We start from the raw sequence: 22,101 nt of genomic DNA on the forward strand, positions 1-22,101 counted from the left end.
ATTAACTTTATAAAATACGATGTTTGTAATTGCTTTTTTTCTCCTTTAAAAGTAACGTTAAAATTATTAAAACTGCTCAATAAGTTGCTAATGCTTTCTTCTCTTTATTATTCTGACAAAGCAGTTTTCTTTTTGTTTCATGTGAATCTAATTTTGCACAATGAAAATGGCAGAGGGAGCCAAACCATTAGGAACTGTTCAGAAGGTTCTTCCTAGAATACATTTGGAAATGTCTGTCTCATCATATTTCTTGTTTGGAGAGAAGGAAAAGTTGACATTAGAAGATGACAGGCAGCCTGATAGGCCTCCTCGCTGTGACAATGATTCTACTTGTGTAGATTGAGTGGATTTATTGATATGGGTAGAATACTTCTAGATATTTAGTCAACAACATTAGGCTAAGCATTCTCCTCAGCTTCTGCTCTAGTGCATTCATTACTCCTCTGCTCTTCTATTGCTGTATTACTTCCAGTGTGAAATCTTGTGTTATTGCCCCAGAGAAGTACACTAGGCAATGTTACAACTACAAATTAGTGCTGGGTGTCAAGGGGAGGGAAGAAAGAAAATTAAGTAGTGAGAATGAAGGCAACTACAGAGTTAAAGAGTAGCAAAAGCTAAAATTCAGAAAATATGGGGATGATGTGACCAAACGGGACACCTCGATCCCTCTTTATTTTTCTGTATTCTCATATGCATATTTTCTCTTAGTTCTGTTCACCAGCTTAACCACCAATTAGACAGTCATACATAAGCCAGTTGTGTGAACTCTATTCATGCCAAGGCTGCCACAGGCTTACGTCTTTATGATACTCTTTTATGAAATTGAAAACTAGCTAAAGGATAAAGAAATTTAGAAAGCATGTCCACCAGGGAGCTGAAAATTATGCATCCTAGAAGGACAAGGAAAGGACAAGAACTTTTGGAGTAGGAAAAAGCTAACTAGAACGGGACATACTACATGCGAAAGAGGGTAGAACTCAACAGAGAGCAAGGCCAGCAACCCGATGGGGAAAGAGGGAGAGGAAAGGAATACATTTAGGTCTTAAGAATTAACTTGGATAAGAACAAGAAGGGAGTGCCACTGGAATTGCAGAGCAAGCAGAGGAACATCACTATTTTTCACTAACATGAGAAGCTACAGTTGGGCCTTGAGAAAAACAGAATGTCTGATATTATGGAAAAATTGATGGAATGGGTCATTGCAAATATTGCTACAGCCAGTTAGAAGTTGGAAGGAAAGTATACTTATATTTGTATGCTTGTATTACTAGAGAATTACATTGGGACCATTAGAATAGTATACAAAACTCCTGCAAGCTATATATCACATACATTAACTGTGGAGGAAGTAAGAGGTAGAAAAGCTCCTTTTTTTTAACTCACATGCAAGAGAATGACTGGAGGGAGAACTGGTGCAACAAAATGTATTTATACTTCCTCACGTAGCAGATCCTTCCCTGAAAGAGGAAAAAGTTTCTACTTAACAAAAGGATATAGCTGAATGGAGTCTCCCTTGGCGGGGGGAGGGAGGCGAGCACATGCTTATCAGTAGATAAAGCCTTTGTAAGAAGCACGTTTCCTACAAATAATCTATTCCCGATCTGCTCCTATGTCCCAGGACTTCCACCTGTGCTGAGCCAGGGAGAAGAAACTGGGAGTCCAAGACTACTTACACACTCTAAATCCCAGAATAGGAAACAAGTAAGAACAAGGCAGGGAGAATGAGTGTTTGAAAAAGGAAGGGATAGAGAATTATCCCAACATCCGGTGCAGTAGTAAGACACTTTAACAGATAGAGTTGGAAACAGCCTTTGTTGAGAATGGTCCAAATACAGAAAATAGAATAAATTCTGGCTCTCAGAGTGAGCTTCCCCATCCGCACCGGATGTTTGTTACTCTCTCAAAGACGCTATTCATTTCCTCTTGGCAGCAGCCTACGAAAAGAGGGGGATAATGTTTGCATGGGCTTTTTTATTACAATCATGAAAAAGTTATTTTCATAAATTTTAAAGAAATATGTTTATTAATTATCCCTTCTATTATTTTCAGTGACCTGTAATTCAAGGAAAAATATTACAATTTTATTGTTTTAAGAGACATGTTAAATGCATTTTAAAACCAATAAAAGGCTTAAAATTGTCAGCGTTAAAAACTACCAGTTTGCTCTAGTGTCATTGAATTAGTTTACATAAAGAACCAATAGGATGCATCTCATTTCACTATGGATTTGTGGCTCTGCTGCCTTCTGAGGACAGTCGCTTTTTACCATTGAGTGTCTACAATAATTGTGGTCTTTTATTAATCTAGGAATTATTCTTTTTGCACCTCTTTGTCAGAGAATGCAAATGTGTGGATCAAAAGGCATACATATCAGTCTAGGTTAAGGCTAGATTAAGTATGTGACTAATGTTGTCTCAAGATGGTTTTATGCCAGAGAAAAGTTGATGCTAAATACATCAAACACTAAAAACACATTCAGCATGGCATTATTAGATGAGTTTCCTGAGTGAATGGTATTAGTTAAATTAGTCAACAGAGTTAACCAGACATATTTTTCTCATACAACAAAATATTACTTGGAGCTATCAAGGCAAATTCTAAGTAGTTCCTATAACCAGTATTATCTCAGAAAGAAGGGAATTTGATACGAGCATCTGTCATGCATAAATGAGTATAATATTTCTTAAGCCCATAACACCCATTTCAACACATCTTATAACTTACTGCCATTTACATCTCTCAAGAACACAGTTCTAATGCTGTCATTCATCTCACCAGGAGGTTTTAATGGGAGATTTTCAGCTAAGTGGAAACCACTCTAGGAGACCATGAATCATTGATTTTTAACCTCACACTAAAGTATCTACAACGGCTCAGAAAATCATAATATGTTGAGAATCAAGGCAATGCTCAGCATTATGTCAGAAACATGGTGGTGTGAGGAGTCCCTTTTGATTTCTCCCCTTGAAGTTAAAACAAGTTGAACAGCTGTAATTCAACAAAGGATTCCCTGCACAATACACAAACATATCTGAGAGATCTGCACATCAAAATATCTGAAGGTGGATGAATCAGGTCAAACAGAGAAGGAGGAAAAGGAGAAGAGCAGAGACAGGAGTGTGGATGTAGCTTGGAGCTCACTGTGGTCCCAGGAGAGTGGAGGATACAGGCTGCAGATACACTCTCTGTGGCCCCAAGCATTCCTGCCTGAGTGATCAGCATATAATATGGCTGAACCCAGTGATCTGGGCAGAGATCTCAGGGTAAAGACCACATACAGAAGTGTGACATCTGTGATCTAGCAGCCCTCACTGCCAGGCAAATAATAAAGCCACAGAGCCTAGCTACCTCCCCTCATTCTCTCAGGGCTAGCATCAGGCTCCAGAAGAAACGGTAGCAGTGTTGGTTTATAAAGCAGAATATCTACAGCATTGAGAACTTGAATGACAGTTCTTGAGTGACAGACAGACACTGTGGCTAATTACAGTGACAAGGGTGGAGATATAAGGGTGCGGCAGCTGTGGTCTGGCAGTCACAAATAGTCGAAGCCACAAACACAGCAGTGGCCTCTCTCAACCCACCCTTCTCCACTAGTCACTCTGGCAGGGAAGCTCTGCATCTGGCTGCAGGGGCAGCACTGGGATTTCAGAGGCTCAGAAACCCATTGCCCATAACACTTTCCCATGAGGGTGGAAACCCTGAGACTGAGGGGACCGGGTCACAGAAGAAACGCCCATCTCCCCAAGAAATCTTCCACTGCGAGAAGCAGGAACATAGCAAGAGAAAATAAAATGCTCCAGTGTTACATACTGGAAAACAAAAGAAAGATCTCTTCGCATCAACCAGCTGTAAAACTCATTGCCATAGATGCCTAGGAAGAGAAATAATCTATCAGTTACAATGAACAACCAAGGTAACAAGGCAACTCAGAAAGAAAATGAAAAATCTCCAGAAAATACACTTAAAGATGTGAAAATAGGTGACTAAAATTACAAAGCATTCAAAATTGCTGTTCTGGAAAAAACTCAACTAGATGCAATAAAACTCAGATTAGCAGTTTAATGAACTCAGAAATAAAATCAATGAACAAAATGCGTACATTACCAAAGAGATTGGAAAAAAATTAAAAAGAACTAAATAGAAATTCTGGAGTTGTAGACCTCAAGCAAAGAGAAGAAGAATGAAAAAGTGAGCCTAGAAAATAGAGCTGAACAGATGGAGGACAGAATTTGTGATATTGAAGATAGATAGAAATATGGAAATGACACAGATGGGAAAAGAGAGACTAACAGTTAAAAAAAAAAAAAAGAAAGAAAGAACTCTGCAATAACTATCTTACTTCATCAGAAAGAGCAATATAAGAATAATGGATATACCAGAAGGAGAAGACAGGGAGAAGGAGACAGAGAACCTTTTCACACAATCAATGAGAACTTCCCAAACATATGGAAAGAACTACATTCTTGAATCCAAGAAGCAAACAGAATCCAAGAATCAATCCTGAGAGATCTTCTCCAAGGTCTACTATATTGAAACTGTCAAAAATTTATGACAAAGAAAGAATTCTCAAAGCAACCAGGGGAAAGAACATGGTAACCTACAAAGAAAAGCCAATTAGATTATCATCAGATTTTTCAGCAGTAACTGTACAAGATAGGAAGTGGAATCAAATATTCAAACTACTGAAAGAGACAAATTATCAGTCAAGAATAATATATCCACACAAGTTATCTTTTAGATATGAAAGCGTAATAAAGACCTTTCAGGTTATTCAGAAGCTGAGGGAATTTTCCGCCACAAGGCCTGCACACAGGAAATACTGACGGGAGTTATTCTTCTTGAAACAAAAAACCAAAAAGATATAAAACTATGAGTAAGGTGACTAACAGATTGACAGAAGCAGGAAATGGCAAGCCCTACTCTGAATAGGGCACTATACACTTAAATATAGCATAAAGGGTAAAGGAGATAAAAACAAAAAAGAAAAAGAGAAGAAGAAGACAATGTGCTACTGCGCATAACTTGGAAATGAGCTCACCGCATAAAGAGGGATAATTTGTGACATAAAAGGTGAGGAGGCAAAGGTCTGAATTTGCAAAAGGGAATGGAGATAAGACGCATGCTTAAGAAAAAGGACTACTATAGATATGAAAATTTATTTTACATAAACTTAATGGTAACCACTCCAAAAAAAGTCCAAAACTGAGACACATAACATTAAAAAAAAAAAAAAAGAAACAGAAAAAAAAAATCATAGAATCCCACCAAACTTAAATAAAATACAGAAACACAAAGGCAAAGAAACAATGGAGGTACCGAGCTACCAGAAAACAAAAGATAAAATGGCTATAGGAAATCTTATATATCAATAATCACCCTAAATGTAAATGGACTGAACTCACCAACAAAAAGGCACAGAGAAGCAGATTGGATAAAAAAACAAAACCTAACCATATGAGGTCTGACAATTAAGTTCATGAACTTGTTGCAACAATATCAGTAACCTTTTTTGATATCAGAGAGATTATTTATTATGAATTTGTACCAACTGGACAAACAGTTAATTAACTTTTACTATTTGGAAGTGTTGAAAAGGCTGCATGAAAAAGTTAGACCACCTGAACTCTTCACCAAACAATTTTCATGGCTCTTGCATCATGACTGCACCAGCTCACACGGCACTGTCTGTGAGGGAGTTTTTAGCCAGTAAACAAATAACTGTATTGGAACACCCTCTCTACTCACCTGATCTGGCCCGCAATGACTTCTTTCTTTAACGGAAGATAAAAGAAATAGTGAAAGGAAGACATTGTGATGACATTAAGGATAGCAAGGATAATACAATGACAGCTCTAAAGGCCATTCCAGAAAGAGTTCCAAAATTGCTTTGAAGGGTGGACTAGGCATCAGTGCATAGCTTCCCAAGGGGAGTACTTTGAAGGTGACTGTAGTGATATTCAGCAATGAGGTATGTAGCACTTTTTCTAGGATGAGTCAGTGAACTTAACTGTTTTACCGTGTATGCTGCCTCCAAGAGACACACCTCAGTTGCAGGGATGAATATAGACTCAAAGTTAAAAGGTAAAAACTATACTCCAAGTCAGGGGTGTCCAAACTGTGGCCCACGGGCCAATTGCAGCCCATGATACATTGTTAATTGGCCTGCAGCAAATTCCAAAAATATATTTAGTTTACTTAAATAAACCAAGTGAGGCAATACGTACTTCACCTCGACTGACTGGCCCGGCTATTTGTGTATTTTACCGGATATGGCCCTTGGTGAAAAACGTTGAAAAAAGTTTGGACACCCCTGCTCCAAGTAAATGGCATCCAGAGGAAAGTGGGTATAGTCACATTTATGTCTGATGAAATAGACTTCAAGATAAAAAAGGTAACAAGAGACAGAGATGGATATTTTATAATGATAAGGGGAATAATACAACATGAAGACATAAAAGTCATCAATATATGCTCCCAATCAGAGAATACCAAAATATATAAAGCAACTACTAACAGAACTAAAGGGAGAAACTAACAATACATAATTACAGTAGCGAACCTAAATACTGCATTGACAGCTATGGGTAGATTATCCCAACAGAAAACAAGGAAATGTCAGCCTTAAATGACACATTAGACTGAATGGACATAATAGACATTTATAGAGCCTTTCATCCCAGAACACCAGACTATGCATTATTTTCTAGTGCACATGGAACATTCGCAAACATAGGCAATAAGTTGGGACACAAAACTAGTCTCAAAAAATTTAAGAATATAGAAAACACACCGAGCGTATTTTCCAAACATAATGCTTTGAAATTGGAGATCAACGGCAAAAAAGAAAATGTGACAAACCACATATGTGTGGAGATTAAACAACATGCTATTAAAGAATGATTGGATCATAGAAGAAATAAAAGGAGAGATCAAAAGATACACAAAAACAAATGAGAATGAAAATGCAATATATCAAAATTATAGGGATTCTGTGAAAGAAATATTAAGAGGGAAATTTACATCATTGCAGGTCTATGTCAAGAAACAAGAAAAATCCCAAATACAAAATGTAGCATTACATCTTAAAGAACTAGAAAGAAAAGAACAAATGAAACTGAAAGTCAGCAGACAAAAGGAAATAATAAAAATCAGAGCAGAATTAAATGAAATAGAGACCAAAATTACAACAGAGAATATTCATGCAAAAAAGAGCTGGTTCTTTGAAAAGATTAATAAAACTGACAAACCTCTAGCTAGGATCACTAAGGAAAAAAGAAAAAAAGACACAGATAAATAAAATCACAAATTAAAGAAGAGAAGTTATGACAGAAATACAAAGGGTCATACAAGAATACTATAAAGGACTAAATGCCACCAAATTCAATAACCTAGAAGAAATAGACAAGTTCTTAGAAATATATAACCATTCTAGACTAAATCATGAAGAACTGGAATTCTAAATAGACAAATCAACAGTAAGGAAATTGAAACAATCATCCAAAACCTTCCCAAAAGCAAAAGTCCAGGACCAGATGACTTCAATAGTTAATGCTACCAAACATTCAAAGATGATTTCATACCTGTCCTCCTCAAAATCTTCCAAAAAATTGAAGAAGAGGCAATACTTCCTAACTCATTTTATGAAGCCAGCATTAGCTTAATACCAAACCTGGTAAGGATGACACACAAAAAGAAAACTTCAGACCAATATCCTGATGAATACAGATGCAGAAATTCTAAACAAAATACTAGCAAATCGAACACAACAATGCATTAAGAAGATTATCCATCACGATCAAGTGGCATTCATTCCAAGGACACAGGGATGGTTCAATACACACAGATTGATCAATGTGATACAACACATAAATAAAATAAACAATAATAATCATATGATCGTATCAACAGATGCGGAAAAAGCATTTGAAAAGATACAACATTCATTCATTATTAAAACAATAAAATGGGTGTAGAAGAAATGTTCCTCAACATAGTAAAGGTCATATACGACAGTCCCTCAGCCAATATCATACTTAATGGTGAAAAACTGAAACTTTTCCTCTACAATCAGGAACAGGGTAGGATGCCCTCTCATTACTGGTATTCAATATAGTATCAGAAGTCCTAGCCAGAGCAAGAGACAGAATCAGGCAAGAGACAGAAATAAAAGACATCCAAGTTGGGAAAGAGGAACTCACATTGTAACTTTTTGCAGATGACATGATTCTTTATATAGAAAACCATAACTCCACCAAAAAATTGTTAGAAACAATAAGCAAATAGAGTAAAGTTGCAGGATACAAAATCAATGTATAAAAATCCATTGTGATCCTATATGCTAACCATGAAATTTCAGAAAAAAATGAAAAAAATTCCTTTTGCAATAGAAACAAAAAGAAGAAAATACCTATGAATAAATTTAAAGAACATGAAGGACCTATGCACTGAGAAGTATAAGATATTATTAAAATAAATTGAAGACACAAAGAAATGGAAAGACATTTTATGTTCATGGATTAGAGGAATCAACATAGTTAAAATGGCCATATCACCCAAAGAAATACACAGAGTTAATGCAATCCCCATCAAAATCCCAATTGCATTTTTTTAAGAAATAGAACAAAAATCTTCAGAATTATATGGAATCACAAAAGACCCTAAATAGCTGCAGCAATCCTAAGGAAAAACAAACAAACCAACAAAAAAAACAAAACAACAAGGCAGGAGGTATCACACTCCCTGACTTCAATTTGTACTTCAGGGTGACAATAATCAAAACAGCATGGTATTGTCAGAAAAACAGGCACACAGACCAATGGGATAGAATTTAAAACCCAGAAATAAACCCACATATATATAGGCAGATAATTTTCGACAAAGGAGCCAAAAACATACAACAGAGAAAAGATAGCCATTTCAATAAATAGTGCTGGGAAAATTGGAAAGCCATGGACAAAAGAATGAAACTAGACTGCTATCTGTTACCATGTACCAAAATTAACTCAAAATGGATCAAAGACTTAAACGTAAGACCTGAAACAATAAATTGCATAAAGGAAAGCATAGGTACTAAATTTATGGACCTTGTGTTCAGAGAGGGTTTGATGAATTTGACCTCAAAGGAAAGGGAAGTAAAAGCAAAAATAAATGAATGGGACTACATCAAACTAAAATATTGCACAGCAAAAGAAATAATCAACAAAATGAAGAATCAACTAACCAAATAGGTGAAGATATTCGCAAACAACACTTTCAATAAGGGACTAATATCCAAAGTATATATATACAACTACTACAACTCAACAAAAGCAAAACAACCAATCCAATTAAAAAATTGGCAGAGTTCTTAAACAGACACTTCTCCCAAGAAGACATAGAAACAGCCAACAGATATTTGGAAAAATGCTCACCTTCTCTAGCTATTAGGGAAATGGAAATCAAAACCACAATGAGATATCACCTCATACCTGTTAAAATGTCTATTATCAACAAGACAAGTAATACAAGTGTTGGAGAGGTTGTGGAGAAAAAGGAAACCTCATAACACTGTTGTGGGAATATAAATTGGTACAGCCACTAAGAAAACAGTATGGAGGTTACTAAAAATATTAAGAATAGAATTATCATACGGCACAGCAATTCCTATTCTGGATCCAAACAAAAAAATCTGAAAATATTTATCTGTAAAGATATATGTTCACCTATGTTTATTGCAGCATTAGTCATGGTGGCCAAGGCATGGAAACAACCAAAGTGTCCTTCAATAGATGATTGGATGAAGAAAATGTGATACTCATACAAGGTCTGGCATTAAATTCGTGAACTCATCCTAAAAAAGTGCTGCATACTTCATACTTCATCACTACAGTCACCTTCTAAGTACTCCACTTGGGAAGCTATGTACTGGATGCCAGTGCCTAGTCCACCCTTCAAAGCAATTTTGGAACTCTTTTCCTAGAATGGTCATCAGAGCTTTCATCATATTACCCTTGATGTCCTGAATGTCATCAAAATGTCTTCCTTTCAATATTTCCTTTATCTTCAGGTAAAGAGAAGTCATTGAGGGCCAGATCAGGTGAGTAGGGAGGGTGTTCCAATACAGTTATTTGTTTCCTGGCTAAAATCTCCCTCACAGACAGTGCCCTATGAGCTGGTGCATTGTCATGATGCAAGAGGCATGAATTGTTGGCAAAAAGTTCAGGTTGTTTTCACCTAACTTTTTTATGCAAATTTTCAGCACTTCCAAATAGTAAAGTTGGTTAACTGTTTGTCCAATTGATAAAAATTCATAATGAATAATCCCTCTGATATCAAAAAACACCATTTGACTCTTGATTTGGACTGATGGAACTGCTTTGGTTGTGGAGAATTGGCTTTGTGCACTTTTTGTGCACTTTTTCAGGGTCATATTGGTACACCCGTGTTTCATCACCTGTGATAACATGGCCCAAAACATTTATCTTGCCTCTCCAAAAGGTCTTGGCAAACTTCAACTCTCCTCTGCTTTTGTTCATCGATGAGCTCCTTCAGGATCATTTTTGCAAATACCTTTCTCATGCTAAGATTTTCAGTTAAGATTTTCCTGTTTCTCTGTCAGTGTTTATTTGGTCTGCTACGCTTCTCACAGTCAGCCAAAGATTCTGATGCACATTTCGAGAATTTTTTGCAATGTTTTCATCAGTTCTGCTCGTTACGTGCCACCCTGACCTCCCATTATCAGTGGTGCATTCTCTCCCCTCAGAAAAATGTTTACTCTATTTGTACACTGCTGTTTTCTTCAGGGCATTATCCCCATAAACTTGTAGTAACATGTCCCTGATTTCACTTTCATTCTTGCCAAGTTTAACAAGAAATTTAATATTTGTTCGGTGCTTTAATTCAGACATTCTCGGGATGGCACGCAAAAATATGAAACCATAATGAACGCCACTCAGCAAGACACTGCCATATGTCAACAGGACACAGCTGTGAGACATTGATATACAAAGATTATGAAACCTTACTGAGCTCTTTGTACAGTGCTGCCAATGTAAGTGCACCGTGGAAAGTTTGCGAACTTAATTGTCAAACCTCATATAGACTGCAATACTACTGAACCATAGAAAATATGAAATACTGGTATTTGTGACAACATGTATGGTTCTTGAGATTATCATGCTAAGCGAAATAAGTCAGACAGAGAAAGTCAAGAACCATATGATCTTACTCATATGTGGGATATATAACTGAAAGCAACAAAGGAACAAGACAGACAAATTTTATAGACACAGATAACAGTTTAGTGGTTACCAGAGGGTGAGGGGGAAGGGATGATGGTAGAAGAGGGTAAAGGGGATCAAATATATGGTGATGGAAGGAGAACTGACTCTGGGTGGCAAACGTGCAATGCAGTATACAGATGATGTATTATAGAACAGTAGAACTGTAGTCTTGTAACCTATATAATTTTACTAACCAATGTCACCCCAATAAATGTAATAAAAAATTTCAAAAAAAAAAACTAATGGTCGAATGATTCTCATATTTTAAAAGAAATTTTTGCCTGTTCTCATGACCATGAAGTTGAAGTGAGACAAAGATTTTGTGGCCCACTCTTATTTCACTTTAAGAAATGGAGCTGCAAACACTGGCTACCTGGAAGGAGGTAGGAGGGCAGTCCATTTCTCTCTATGTGCACATTGACTCAAATTGGAGAGGGCGCTACCTCTTTCCTAGCTTGTTAGAATCCTGATGAGCACAGACAGTGTGATGGGCATAAATGGGCAGTCACATGTAGGTGGATACAAAGCTCTGACCTAACACTTCAGTGTTTTCCATTCTCTTCTCCAAACCTTGGTACAGGAGGCAGCATAAAGTGGAAAAAAGACCAAGTCCTGTGCCCTGATTCTAATACTCACTAGCTCCATGAACTTGGTTGGGCCTCTGTGGCATAGTCACTATGTCTAAAATGGGAATATTAAGAGTGGTAGTACTACCTCATGGAGCTGTTGAGAACTAAATGAATTTTATTATTAAGGCAATATTTAGCTGAAGGATTTTTTTAGCTAGAGGTGATTTTCTTTTTTTTTTCTTTTTTTCTTTTTTCAGTGCTATGTAGGATGATTTTCTAAGGCCCGCTTAATCTTAAAATACTTCCTTTCACTCCACCCTCTACCAAAAGTCATAGTAATTTAAATAACCCCAATTCTGCTATCTCAGTGGAGAGGGACAAACCAATTCCACATAGCTGTGACAGGGATTTGTGCAGAGGACATGCTGAAGGAGAGTTAATACTATTAAGTCCTGCTATCACAGACATCTATGTGGAGTGGAAGCAAATCCAAATAAGTAGCCAGGAGGATAGAAATACAGTCCATGTGAAGACAGTACTTTAAAGTCTGAGCCTGAGATGCTGCATACAGAAACCAAAGATGCTTCTTTTTTATATTTACTACAATAAAGGAAGTCATCAGGTCATAGAGGTTTGTGGGCCATGGGATCCCTGTGAGGTCCAGAACCAGAAAGGAATCAGTACAGTGAGACCAGCAAGGGCAAGACCAGAATTTTAGTATACTACAAAGTGATATTGAGATAAAATGTAACCTTTAGATAATATAAGTTTTATGTGAGTTATACACTGATTACCACAAGTAATTTTCCCTTCTGAATTATTTATCTTGTCTGGAGACAGACATTCATTTAGAAAAAGGAAGTGGTTCTCAGAAAAATAATTCTAAAAATTAAGTTTAAAGCATGAATAACCTCTCCTGTATATGTTTATATTATTCTCTAGCTCCCTGATTTGATACTTAAAATTATGTTAATGTTTAAGATACTTTGAAGATCATTAGCTATTCATAAAGCTAGTATAGCCCATACTTAATTTTTAAATTTTAAATATTTGGTTATAAGTTATTTGTAAGATTTATATAGCAAGAAAAAAAATAGTTTGGAAAATAAAAATTTAGTTGAGACATCATGCTAAATAATTTAATTAGTATCTTAAAGTTAATAAGCTAACAAAAGTATTTCTCCGAAGTGCCACAGTCATTCTAGGCACATACCCAAATCTGTACCTTCACTCTCTTGATTCTCCCCTTTCCTCTTCTTCTTTTCTTCTTAAGTCTCTATCAGGTATTTCTATTCCTCTTCACTCCCTCAAACCCCCGTAAGAATGAATGTTCTAAATGTTCCGAAACATACTCTCTAAGTTTCTTCAATTCCCTTGATCCCAACAGCCTTGGTCACATCTATTCTTAGGATCTTCAACTCTGAATCTATCCTGGCCACTAAACCTACCTTGTTTAAGAAAATTATATAAATATAATGATTATATTCATTGAAGAGTAAAACTGCTCAATGCAGATGGATCTTTAAAGTGCACAGTATTATTTTATATGTCACTCTCCATTCCCTAACAGTTGTACATTTTTATTTCTTAGCTGGTATCTCCACCCCCAGTATAACCTTGACTTTTATTTCTCACAGAAACAAAATTTGATGCATACCAGCTCTATTGATTTCTTCTTTCCCTCTCAAAACCTATATCTTTGTTCATCCTTATGTATATTAAAGGAATAGTGCTCGCTTCGGCAGCATATATACTAAAATCGGAACGATACAGAGAAGATTAGCATGGCCCCTGTTCAAGGATGACACACAAATTCGTGAAGCGTTCCATATTTTGTGTAGTGCCCCAGACTCCTTCACACCCCTTGCTAACTAGCTCCCAAGAAACAATGAGTCAAAGCACAATGTAAGGCACTCAATAGCAAAATTGTGACTTTTCTTAATTAAAAAAAAAAAAAAAAAGGAATAATGAATGGAATTTTCCTGTTGCCTTAAAATTGGTGTTAAGGCCCAAAGTTAAGAACAGAAGTCCCTAAATACCCCACATTCTAAACTCAGAGACCCATCAACTGTTGGACTGACTTTCTTCCATAGGGCTTCCTGAAAGATGCCGTGAGAGAATCCATCCTATGTTGCCTTATAAAGCCCAGCTAATAAAATAAGAAAATTGAGAAGAGTGATAGGGGTCTTTTCGGAGTGCAATCGTCTTATAAAGAAGCTCCTTCCTTCACTTCCTTTCCTATGGAGAGGCAAAGAGTCTGCTTCTCCTCCCCAAACAAAAAGAGAAAGAACACAAGAAAATCACGTGCAAAATGGGGAATCATGAATAAATAGGACATTAGCATTTTGTTTCCAAATGGAAAATTCATTTAAACGTTGGATGTGTTGGTTTGCCTTTTCATGTTTTAACAAGGAGCAAAAGGCCTATAGAGAGAAGGCATAAAGAAGTGTGATTCCCTCTATATCCTAGTTTTCGAGATATCTAAAGATATATGCCAAGCTTGCCTTTTGGCCCTGGTGTTGGAAGTTATGGAAGCTATATGGAATTGTGGACTTGATAATAGCATGAGTTAGAGAAGGTTCTGGATAACCTAGGAGAGAACTGAACCTTGACCACAGGTCTACAACCAAAGGATGAGAAGTCTTTTTCTCTTCAACCCCTGTTTCTCAATATTGCACCGTGGCTGGAGCTCAGGAAAGAGAGGCAAGTTAGTCATAGTAAACCGTACCCCACTTACAAACTGATAGAGCTACCGGGAATCTTTCTGTTGGAGAGACAATATAAAATTAAAAATAAATAAAGCTTTAAATAAGAAATTAGAAAGATGGTTTTGAATGATCAGTTATCAAAACTAAAATTTTAATAGCAAATTAACTAGAGAGGGCTTAGAACTGAGCTGAAATTTTTAAGGGGATTACCACCAAACTGGAAGAGTATAGTTGAAAGCAGAGATTCAATAATTTTAAAACTGTCTCAGGTTTATGTGAATTAAAGAGCCCGTTCCTGAAAAAAATCCTTTTTTTTTAATAGAAGAATTTTCTCTATTCCTTACATCCCGGCTAATTCTGACAGTTGTGATCTCCACCTTAAGATATTCTTTCCAGATCTCACATCTTTCCATGCGCTTCCTTTCATTAGCGAAACATCCTCAAGCTTCACTCCTAAAATCAATACAGTACAGTGCAATACAATACAACACAGTACAACTACCCCTCATCTCCATCTTCTAATCAGATTATTATTCTATTATGATATTCTTGGTAATGAAATCAAACAATGAAAATATCAAGACATTGTGACCATCTGCTGAGATATCATGGGTGCATTTGTTGTATCACGCAAATCCACTTTAAAGCCTGCTTGTATTTTATTCCTTTTTTTATTTCATTAAAGTCTGGGTCTATAAGCATTTTGAGTTACTTTAATATTCTCTGGGTAATCTCATATACTCCTGCAATTTTTGTAATTGTTTTATAGTTGCCATTTTCCAAATCTACATCTCCAGTCTTGACCTCTATTCCAAGCCATATATTATCTGGTTTTGTATTCATCTTCTCTACTTGAACCGTGTAGAAACAATTCACAGTCAATATGTACAAAATTGAACTTATTCTCAGAACCTTTAAACTATCAGTTCTGAGGTCTATGTATCAGTAAATAGAAATAACATTTATTTATTTATTTTATAACTTGTTTCTTGGCTTTAGTAGATGCTCAATAAATCTTGGTTACTTGAAATTAATAGATTAATGAATATTAATTTTAAAAAGAAATCATAAATAACACAAGGGCCTTTTTGTTTTGTTTTGTTTTTTTTGAACATTTCTCCTTGCAGTGCAGTGTTCATTTCTTTGAATACAGATCTGAATCATAAGTTTTTAAAAATAACATCAAACAATTAAGTATTCTATTCATCGGTATTTAGCATTTTATATTTCAAATAATAGATTTTATTTTTTCCTCCTTGTATCAATGCAGATTATTACTAGCTGTGCCCATGATGCCCTCCACGTTTTCTTCTCCTTCTCAAAATTTGTACATCTTATAGGATGTAATTGAAATCTTAAATTCTTAAACTTCCCGCTTTGATAACTGGCCTCTATAACTCATATTTATTACATTTATTATTTTAATGTTAAATTCTATACTTGGTTATTGTTCTCCACTATTTTATGGTTGTTTGTCATATCTTCAATCAACTTTTAACTCTTTGGTGTGATAAATATAATTTACATATCTCTTAGAACAAATATGAATACGAAAGTAGGTATTCAAAAAAGACATGGCTAAATCATGCAAATAAGATCTACCTTATTTTTCCAAAAAACTTAGTGTTGCATCATACACCCTTTCTTGAAAGTTGGAAAATTGCCCTTGAAGAGTTACTAGTTGTATCTGAAAAAAGCCACAAGATTTTGTTCAAAAATGTAACTTCATAAGATAATGAACAATGCCTTTGGCATTTGTCTGACTGAACCACTGACTCATTATTTGAGCCGCAGGAAAACAGTTCACATTCTTTACTGTTATCTTAAGTGCCAGAGAACCAAAATGAGATGAAGTGAGATAAATATATACACAGAGCTCTCCAGCCTCAGTGTAAAGGAGGTTGACTGATAGAGAGCTCGCTCATTCAATTGTAGCTACTTAATTGAAAACTGAATTAAAATATTTTCCTTGGGGGAAAAATGCCAGTTTGATGTTCTGTTCAAAAAATAAAAAAGTCTTTACACATGTAAAATAAGAAAATTGTATTGTGGGTGCAATGATTTAGCACGTGTTAAAATTAAGTATCTACCATATCTACAGGGCCTGAATGGGTATACGGAAATAAGCTGCATTTCAAGTTAATGCCACAGGAAATGACACTAAGCAGATCTTTTGCACATGCTTTTAATGATGTAGTTCTCTTGGGTATGAAAGAACTTAAGACCTAGCTGCTTTCAACTCCAGAGTAGAGAAGATTCAAAGGGAAATTCGTCTTGAGTTCCCACGTTAATTCAGAAGTAACTGGTAGTTTCATTTATAGGTGCTCAATTTCCGTAAGTGATATGCAAGCAAGGAGGCACTTATTAAATGAGCAATGTTTTCTCTAGCCCATCCAGGCTTCCCGTTTTCTAACCGCTTTGATAATTTCTACCTTTATATCTTTTTGTTCTTTCTAAAAATTCTCTCTGATCCTTCATTCGTACCAACCTATACATGCCAAGTGTAACTTTCTTTTTCCTATAAACACTTTTGTGGGGGTCATTTCAATTTGTGCTTTAGAAGGTGGACAGGGGAATCCACTAAACTGCTTTTCACTGAATGGTCATAAGAACAACAGTTGCCACCTCCTGCCCAGACTTCAGAATAATGACCAAATAGTTTTTGCTGTTTTAAAATACTAAGTTTCAGGGTGTTTTGTTACACAACAATAGATCACTGGACCGCAGGAGATAATATGGTTGTCAGGATATTGGTGTGGGATGAATATCCTTGGAAAAATAATGTATGGGGATGTTGTGTGTGTAAGGATTGAACATATATATTATCAGAGGTAATGGAAAAAAAGATGTGATTTTATATAGGAAATTAACTTTAGAGATATTCTAAACCATGTTTTTTCTATGAGAAAATTGATTAAAATTAGGTGAGGGGACTATCTAGCTATATGTCAACAGGTTAAATTTTACAATATTGCTGCTTTCTGAATTTCTGGAACCATTCAATATGGAGGAGAATAAGAATTAAAGCTCTAATCTTAGTGACAAATAATATAAAGGTTAATAAAGATTTAAAAGGTACAGGAGGATTCAAATATGAATTTCTCTTATATCTATTATAGTGAAATATGAATAGACCTATTGTATTGCGGGTTCAATGATTAATAATATAAAGGTTAATAAAGATTATCTTAAAAGAGAAAGGGCTGGTAAAATAATATCTTTATGCAATGTGTCTGTATGTTGACTCTCATGAAGTATTTTGAAACACGTCCTCATGATACCTGAATCATATACTCATATAGTAATTACAGAGGAAAAAGGAACAGCAGGGTTCCATAGCCACTTCTTTTATGTATGTCTACACATGTGAAAACATATGGGCATGCAACCCTATTTTACAACTGTATTTAACGTCATACAATGGAGACCTGTAACATAATAGAAGACAAAAGCAATTTACTGAAGTCAACATGTGGATGGAATCAGTAATACGAAAGTCCCATGTATTACTTGTATTTGATTAAATGTTGAATTATAGGACTAGATTTTCCATTCTCAATGTCATCATAGTTGTAAACATAGTATATACAACGCCTTATATTACATATAATTTCTTTGTTTTTTAAGTGGTGAAAGAGTAGTTTATTAGAAGAGATAGTATACTTCAAAGAAATAGAAGTGGACCCTAGCAGTAGAGACTGGCTCAAGGGCCCAAGGTGACATTATTAGGAGAAAAAGTACACTCCAAAGAGTTTGGAGCAGGCCGAGCAAAAGAAGAGGCTCAAAGGCTCTGACTGGAGAGAACTTGGAGTTTTTATCCTTTTTTCTCTAAAATGGGCTGTTTCTTTGCAGGTGTGGGACCACTTGATTGACACCTGTGATTGACAAGTGGCTATTACCTTATCTTTTTAGACTGCACAGATGTGAGTGGCCAGTTTGATCTAGATGGGTACTTTGTTCCCATTTGTTCCTCATAGGGGTAGGTAATTACATGAAAAGGGGAAGTTTTGGACAAAGAGGGGAGGTCTTTTAGGCAGTTGAATCCTATGAGTTATGCAGGAATGCAGAGACCTGATGCCTCTCTCTAACTGCCTGCCTTGTTTTCCCCTTGAGAGACGTGATCCCCATAAAATCTCTATGGGAGGTTGAGGGACAGAAGGTCCATTCTTCTGTATCTGCTTCCTGCTGGGCAGGGGCGTACAGCTGTCCCTACCTATTGGGGGATTCACGGAAGTCTCACCCTATCTGATCTCAGATCCGCCTGGAAGACCACATTGGCTTCTTTGGTTTGGGACTGGCAATCTTGCTGGGGTACCTTCTGTATCCCCAAGTCCCCTGAATGAGGAAAACTAGATTTTAATTAATAAATCTGTTAGCTCTATAGAGCCTGTGTCCATTCAACCAGTCATTTAGGTGGCGTCAATTGTCCCAGAGCTGGGCCCAGAATGGGTTGGAAAGAACATTAGGCTTCAGTGATTATAATCAACAAGTATACTGGCCTGAGGGAATTTTAAAACCTATTTGGTTTCTGGGATGATCAAGAATTAGGTCCGGAATGGCTTGGGGGATGTTGGGAAGTCACAGGCTTTTAAGTAGATATCTGAGGCAGAGGTGAGAAACGTCCTGTGATTCAGGCTAAGAGAAATCTTTAGTATAGGATTCAGAAACTGCTTAGAAGAGTAATCAAAGTCTGAGGCTAAGGAGCTAAGAAATTAGGGAAAAGGAGACTTAAAATTTCTACAGTGAGGGAGGCTTAAAACTTTTGTAGTGAAGGAGCTCTCCCATATCATTTCCCCCACTATCAGTAATAGGGTCTCATATCTAGAGGACTCTTGGGGAATTACAGAATTGTCGTCCCATTTGGTCTAGATGTGAAAGCTTGACTTCTGAATTAGTATCAACCGATGGAGTTGGCCTAAATCCCTGTTGGAGCATCATGTGGAACTTGAGGGCTGTTACACAGGAGGAAATAAATTGTTAAAAGATTTAGGATGCAGAACCCAAAAACAAGTTAAAACGATCGTTAGCAATGGTCCCACAAGGGGAAGAAGCCAGGATGCCCAGCTCCAGGTCTTGGATCAGGATCCCCAAGATTTACTTAATTGTTGGCGGATCCTGGAGGCTCTATCTTTGAACTTTTGGGATTATGTCAGGCTGAAACAACAGTCTTTTTGCTAAAAAAAATTGGAATAGCCCCCCCCATTTTTTCAGCGCTTCTTCAAAGGAATGGTTAGGGACTGATTATTGGGGGCTATTTGAATCTTTGGGGCCAAGTAGATGAAGGTATAGGTTGCTATCCAGTTAGATGGGAGACACAGATAAGACCTAGTCCTACAGAGAAAAAATAAATAAAGTAATAATGAGCAGCTCCAGCAGTTCTGTTTGAAGACAGCTTAAGGTTTTCAGTTGGCTCTCAGGAGTGACAGTCTTCCTTTTGGGGGAGTCCTGTGGAGACTTAAATGAAACAAGTTTCATTTGAGGGAAGTGGACTCAGCCACTGGCTCTCTGAGGGCCCACAACCATTGGGGTGCTTGGAAAAATTGCAGAGGGTTCCTTCCATATAGGAGCTAACTGGTCTGTTGGAGACTTCTCCCTTCAAGAGTACTTGGTCCCCTGTATTTCTTAAGTGACTGTTGAAACTTTCCCAAGCTAACAACATAGGCGATAACAGAATTGAGTTTAGAATCTAAAGCAATAGGCAGCAATTAGAGCGAGGGTTTAAAGGTCTTCTGACAAAACTTTTCTAGAGTCTTTTTTCAGTCTGATTTGTTTCTTCTACGTTTCCTCTGAAGTACAGACCAATGATAAGGAACAGGCTGAGTAAAATAAGCCCAAATCTGGGGGCTGTCTTTATCTTTACAACCAAGCAATTTTCAGAGGAAAAAGGGTCCAGAGGGAGCAGTTGAGACAGAATATATGGCTTCTATATCAATTAGGAAATTAATAGTTTACCTGTCACGTCAGGGTCACCCACAGTTTCATCCCTGTGATGAGAATAGCTTGGGAGCTGCTGAACTTCAGGCCCAATAGTGATTGAAGCTATTTGTGGGGAAAGAGTTGGTCTTTGTTCTTTTCCGAATAGGGGGCAATCCTTCCAGTGCCCTTTAGTTTGCACAGAAGGCACGGCTACTTTGGAGGATTAGGGCACTCTTTATTTCATTGATCTGAGCTTCCAAATCCAAAGCAGTCTCCTTTATCTGGCATTTCTTCTTCTGAGGCTTTTGGGGTGCCTTAAGGTGACTTCAGCACTGGGTTATTTATAACTGTGGCCAAAAGTCTGGCCCGTCTCTGGTCTCATCCTCTGGTCTCACTGCTCCCTTATTTTTCATTTTCCTGTCTTGGTTGTTAGAGACACTTAAACAAATTCCTGGCCTTCACTAGGATCTGAGCCTCTTAATCAGGGATGTAACAGTGGGCCAGAACCATTATAATTCCTTGCCAGGTTAGGAAAAACATTAGGCTGTGCTTCTTTATATTGGCTTATAACTGATACAGACGAAGACACATGAGCTCTAGCAGTTCTAAAATACAGACATGTACTTAACTATTAACAAAACTTAATTCTTAGATATAATTTTCTTGAGTAATCAAAGACCTGATTAAGACAATATGAAACATGGCTAACAAACTTTATCTTAGTAGACAGAGAAAACTTAACTCTTATTTTGCATCAACTTACTTTTGATATTTAAATTAACCTTCACAACCTTAATTTTTACTGACAACTAAAAGCAAGTATCCAATATTTCCATTAGCAAATCCACAATATATTTTGTAACCTTTAGAAGTATAGGTTTCGTAATAAAATGCACGATATATGTATTAACAGATCTTTATCTTTTTGCTTTCCTGTGCCAAGAAGCCAGAAATAGATGAACTTAGACCTATCTAATAATTAATATTTTAGTATTTCATTTTGAAGTACCTAAATATCCAATAGATTTTATCGTTGAACACAACTTAATGAAACTAAAATCTTTAGTTACTAACAGATGGTGAGAAACCATACTATATCATTACTGAAATTTTATCTAAAACCTTATTTAACATTTTATTAGCTCTTAATTCTGAAAGTAATTATTACCTAAGCTATTTTCTTGACAAATTTTAACTTTTGTAAACAGGTAAAACAAAAGTTACCATATTTATTGTTAATAACCTTAAAACACACGTCGATATAACTAAAAGTTAAACCAGCCTTAGTATCAAATATTTCCTTGGACCACGTGATCCTGAGAAGCACTTGACTTAGTTTTTATTATCTTAATATAAGTGTTTAATCTCTTATTTTTAAGCCAATCAAACATTACAAGCTGTTAATACCATCTAGAGGCAAAAACTTGATAATATATAAAACACAGACAAGTACAGATATTAGAGACCATATATATAAGCAGAATTATTAACAATTGCAGAGAGAGACTAAGATTTTATAATTACCCCTACAAATTCAAAGAGGCTGTAAAAAGGGGTGGGGGGGATGGCGGGGAGCACTTGTCTGGGTTTAAAAGTGCCTCTCTTTTTTTCTTTTTCAGTTACCTCAGCCTCAAGTGGATATTAGAT

General features: G+C 36.4%; 1 non-coding gene across 1 annotated transcript; it reads left to right on the forward strand.

Annotated features, from left to right (window-relative positions):
- Window positions 1-13,559: 13,559 nt before the first annotated feature.
- LOC117031401 (U6 spliceosomal RNA) lies at window positions 13,560-13,666 on the forward strand. Its single transcript, XR_004424541.1, has one exon. It is a non-coding gene; the product is annotated as a U6 spliceosomal RNA (small nuclear RNA).
- The last annotated feature ends 8,435 nt before the right edge of the window (window positions 13,667-22,101 follow it).

The sequence above is a fragment of the Rhinolophus ferrumequinum genome, chromosome 11 (assembly GCF_004115265.2).
Source record: "Rhinolophus ferrumequinum isolate MPI-CBG mRhiFer1 chromosome 11, mRhiFer1_v1.p, whole genome shotgun sequence".
Taxonomy (NCBI): domain Eukaryota; kingdom Metazoa; phylum Chordata; class Mammalia; order Chiroptera; family Rhinolophidae; genus Rhinolophus; species Rhinolophus ferrumequinum.